Raw genomic sequence first — 5,534 nt, forward strand, 5'->3', positions numbered from 1 at the left:
AGATAGCTAATAAGGGAGACCTTATTCAAGGATGCTTGAATGCTAGATAGCTAATGAGGAAGACCTGACTTGCAGGCATACACACACACACACACACACACACACACACACACACAAACACACAAAAGGTGGATTCCTGCTGGCATTACTGGCATTAATAAAACCCTATACCATTTTAGACAAATGGTTATCCAATCTCTTCTTTAAAACGTCCAGTGTTAGAACATTTACAACTTCTGTGAATGTTCCACTGTTTCATTGATTAATTGTTCTAACTGTCAGGAAATTTCTTCTTAGTTCTTGGTTGCTTCTCTCCTTGATTAGTTTCCACCCATTGCTTCTTGTCCTACCCTCAGGTGCTTTGGAGAATAGCTTGATACCCTCTTCTTTGTGGCAGCCCCTCAGATATTGGAACACTGCTATCATGTCATATCTAGTCCTTCTTTTCATCAAACTAGACATACCCAATTTCAACAACCGTTCTTCAAATGTTTTATTTTCCAGTCCCCTAATCATCTTTGCTGCTCTTCTCTGCATTCTTTCTAGATTCTCAACAACTTGTTTACATAGTGGGTACAGTATTCCAAGTGTGGCCTTACCAAGGCCTTACCAAGGCACTATTAACTCTTCACGTGATCTTCACTTAATGACCTTATAGAATTTGTGGTTCAATCACTAAGTCATGCCCAACTCTTTGTGACCCCCATGGACCGTACCATGCCACCCCCACCTCTGTCCTCCACTGTCTTCTGGAGTTTGCCCAAATTCATGTTCATTGCATCATTGACACTCACCTCATTTTTTGCTGCCCCCTTCTCCTTTTGCCTTCAATCTTTCCCTTGTTTCCACTGAGTCCTTTCTTCTCATTTGGTGGCCAAAGTGTTTGAACCTCAGCCCCTTTTCCTTTTCTGTAGCGTAGTTGAGTGTGGATTACCTTTTATTAAAGTACTTAGAAATTCTAAACATTTTGAAATCAATAACAATGGTGGCGATGATGGTGATGATGAAACAACATCTGTATAATCATGACATCACCAAAAATATTCAAGGAGGAAAAAAAAAGATCAACATCATCTTAAACGTAATCTTGGGTCAGAAACTGATTAAGCTATGTGTTGTGGCCTGCCAGCAGCCAGCAGAGCTGGAAGCAGATTCAGAGAGAGAGGAGGTTGGGGAGGAACATGGGCCAGTCCTGGAATCTGGGGAAGGCTCTGATGAGGGCTCTGTGTTGGAGGCAGAGAGGGGGCCAGAGCCTTGAGAGGCAGACATCAGTGAGGCAGACAAACATCTGGAAATTGTTCCCAGTATGTGCATGCACAGAGTTACCAGATGAAGGGAATGACTAAATAAACAGGGGTTGACTTGGGAGTAAGGCCAGATGATGAATGGCCCCTCCTAGAGGAAATAAAAGAGGAGCAAAAGGGGAGTGGAGTTTGCAGGAGAAAATTAGTTCGCTTAATTGGTTTGTGACTCTCCGAGACTCCTTGCCAAGTTCTGCAGATATCGGCCTGTCAGCTCTCCAAGCCAGATAAGGTCTGTGACTGTAAATCCTCCCTTGAAAAACTTTGTTGGATGTGAATGAGCATAATTTGCAGTCAATTAATAAAAGGGGTTTTTGCCAGGACCAGGAATTTATTTCATGATCTTGGGAAGTTCTTGGTCAGAACACTATGGATTGATTTACTATGGCTTGTTGAATAAATCACAACTGGCTGGAGTTTCACAATGAGTACTAAACCACAAATTATGGTCTGTGAACCACAATGGCCGGAATCATACTGCCTTCTGAACCCAAACCAAATCCATGATGATTTGGCATGTTATTTTTGAAAGAAATTACAGAAGAAGCTTGAAATCATGAAGTATGGTAGAAACTCCAGTGGAACTCCAGCTTGAATGTCAGAAGAGTAACCATTTCTTGAAAGTTTGTATGCAACAAACAGACTCCCTCTCCTAGGAAAATGAAATATTCTAGGAAATATTAAAAAGTCAGAATATTATATTTCGCTGGATAAGAAATGAAGAAACATGTTTTTAGGCAGGAAACAGACTCGTTCTTTACAGCCCCCCCACCTTTGTCAATGGGCCATTAAGGCCTGAGCCAGCTTATTCTACATAACAAAGATCTACCCCATTTCATTGCACCACCCACCAAGTTTCAACCAAGCTTAGCAAACAGGCAACTTACAGAGCTAGCTAAGACCTCTGCTAGAAACCAATCAGGATACTCTTCCTGTGCCCCAGGATATTCAAAGCCCAGGAGAGGGCATAAATCCAGGGACCCTCAGCCCTTTTCTGCTTAGGAACTCAAGCCATATGATTCTGCTCAGGAGCTCAAGCCAAGTGATCCTGTCCATGATTAAGCCATCTTTCCAAAGAGCCTCCATGTTTCCAGTATCTTTTTACCCATCTGGAACTGGATCCAGATAGACATATTTCTTCAAACATGACCATACATTGCATGCTGAACCCAGATGTATCCTGTTCTTAAACCTCAGTTCACTGTTACCCTACTTCTCCTTTTAAGGAGCTCAAGAGGCTTCCCATGCCAGAGACCAGGTTCAGACCTGCTGAGACCCAGCCGAGTAGCTGAATCACATGCCTTTCAGACATTGCCCTGGGATTAAATCTCCCAACCGCATATCTTGGTGGGTGCATAGTTGTCATTGTTTCTCACTGAAAGAATCTTCTAGCCTTCTGACATCCTGCTTGGAACTAGGCAAACCAGTTCTCCAGTTCTCCAGAACATCTTTAGATGATAGCCACTTCCTACTGCTGGGGCAAAAACAGGAGTGCAGGTCATGAAAGAGACACCTCTACCTCTGCTTTATTTTACTCTTCCTTTGTCTAAATCTGTTTGTACTATTTAGGAAGGATGACTCCAGGGCAAGAATCAAAAGAAGGAACGGAAGGAAAGTGCAGAAAAGAGACAAGAACATTGCACTAAGACTGTGCCCTCATAATATCCATATGAGATCTGCTCTGCAGTAGGATGAGGAAGCCGGCCAAAGGGATATTAAAATAGGATGGGATGGAATGGAATGGAACCGAACCGAATAGAATAGAACTCTTTATTGGGCAAGTGTGATTGGACACACAAGGAATTTGTCATTGGTGCATATCAGGGGTGGGTTTCTCGCCCCGTTCCAACCGATTCGGTTGGAACAGGGCCGGCGGCGTCCTCGTGCACGCACGCGGTGCACGCATGCGTACTAGAGTCTGCGCGACGCTCCAGCTGCTCCTGGACGATCGCGCAGGCGCTATATGCGTCCTGCGCATGCGTGGAAGCGCAGAACTCGTCAAAACCGGGTAAGGACCGTGGGCGGGGGCGCCCTTCGCCGTTCCCGGAAGTTACTTACTTCCGGGTTCGGCGACCAACCGGTTTGCACGGACCGCCGCGAACCGGTTGAAACCCTCCCCTGGTGCATATGCTCTCAGTGTACATACACAGACAAGGTACATTCATCAAGAATCATAAGCCTCAAGGCAAAACTTTTGGGGAGTTAATTCCCACAATACACTGCTTTGGGAACAGGCCAGGCTCCCTGTGGCATGGGTGTATCCACAAAGCTAGTGCAATAAACTGATCGAAATGTCAAGCACGGAGTTAATGAAAATCACATTCTATGAATTAAAGGAGAAGAAAACACTTCTCCCATTTCGATTTAAAAAGGCTCCCAATTTGGCCTATAGACCCACATCAAATGTGCAGGTGTTGGTTGGATGATAGTAGTGATTTTTCAACAAATGAACCTGGGAAAATGAAATAAATGGAAAAAATTAAATTAAAGTACAAAGTTCAACTTTGGTGTTGGGGAAGACTCCTGAGAAGGGTCTATGGCAATTCACCACAGCCAAGTCACCAAAGCGAACTTGCCATGGCTAACTTGCCATGGCCAACTCACTGCAGGATGAGAGTTACACTAATATCAAAGAAATGGTGGAAGAGAATCGTTATAGAAAAGATGCAAAAGGAGGGACAGAATGAAATGTGGACGGCAAAGAAATATTTATTTTTAATAATTAAATTGAATTGTTAAATTGCCCCACAGTGAGTTGTGTTGTAGTGAGTTAGCCATGGTGAATTGTCCTGCACTGAGTTGGCCGCAGAAAGTTGACTGCAGCGAATTGTCCCATTCTGCCTGAGAATACTGTGCAAATTACTGGCAAACATTTGTTACTTATTCTTCATATTCCACTAAATTTATGTCCCGTTGTTTTTATTCAACTAATAATAAAAATACTATAGCATAAATAATGTAATAATACAACATCTAACAGGAGAGATAAATTTCCAGGACAGCAAGTAGAAATGGCTGTCAATTACAGATTTTTTGATTGTAGATTAAATGGACTTAAAGTATGTAAAATCCCGCATTAAACTATAGTATCAGCATAGGGCGTTGCTTGTTTTCTATCCAGATCAGACACTTACTTGAGGCCACATAATTGTAATTCAGTCCAATCCAGTCCTCCAGCAGACACTCTGCAGGCTGAAAACGGGCTGTGCGGGGCCTCTGCATGGCCTGTTTTTGGCCAGCAGAGTGCTGCAGGAGGCCGTGGAAGCTGGAAACGGGCCACGGGGAGCATATGCGGCTCCACCCTGGCCTGTTTTGTCTAGCAGAGGCACCACGGGCCAGTCCTTTGATATTTCTAAGCCAGCCCTGCAGGCCAGATCTAAGCACTCCGCACCCTGGATCCAGCCAGTGGGCCTTGAATTTGACACTCTGATCTATGTGGTCACAAGGAGTTGAAATCAACATAGTAAATTATATCAAAATCTCCAACACAATGAAAGCATGGTCACCTCATGGCTGCTGCTGTGTTGCAATATTTTGAGGGACGGGGGAGAGTTTAAATGAAGATTGATTTAATTTGTGTGTGTGTGTGTAGCATTGCTCTAAAAAAGAAAACAGAGTAGAGGTAAACAGAAAAAAGAGGAGGAGATAGAGGAGGTAAACCGAGCCGAGTTGGTGCAGTGGTTAGAGTGCTGTACTGCAGCCACTTCAGCTGACTGTTATCTGCAGTTCGGCTGTTCAAATCTCACCGGCTCAGGGTTGACTCATCCTTCCGAGGTGGGTAAAATGAGGACCCATACTGTGGGGGCGATATGCTGACTCTGTAAACCGCTTAGAGAGGGCTGAAAGCCCTATGAAGTGGTATATAAGTCTAACTGCTATTGCTATTGCTATTGCTATTGCTATTGCTATTGCTATTGCTATTGTTATTGCTAAACCAAACAGGTCTTGTAGCAACTGGGTTGTATTCTTTACAAACAGATTTGTGCTCATCTCTTCTCTCCACCGCTACATTTTCTGCCAAAAATGAACCAGTCGTGTTTAAAATTAGCTTCTGTTATTACCTCTTGGGGGGGGTGATGAGCAATTGACCTTAGGGAGGGTTGATCTAGTTCATCCAGTTGATCCAAAGTACACTACAAACTGCGCTAACAGATGAAAGGACTCTGTGTTTATACACAGAGGAATGAAGGAGAATATTTGTAGAATATTTGTACCTCAGGGTTGAAATGAGGG

Source organism: Thamnophis elegans, chromosome Z (genome assembly GCF_009769535.1).
Source record: "Thamnophis elegans isolate rThaEle1 chromosome Z, rThaEle1.pri, whole genome shotgun sequence".
NCBI lineage: Eukaryota > Metazoa > Chordata > Lepidosauria > Squamata > Colubridae > Thamnophis > Thamnophis elegans.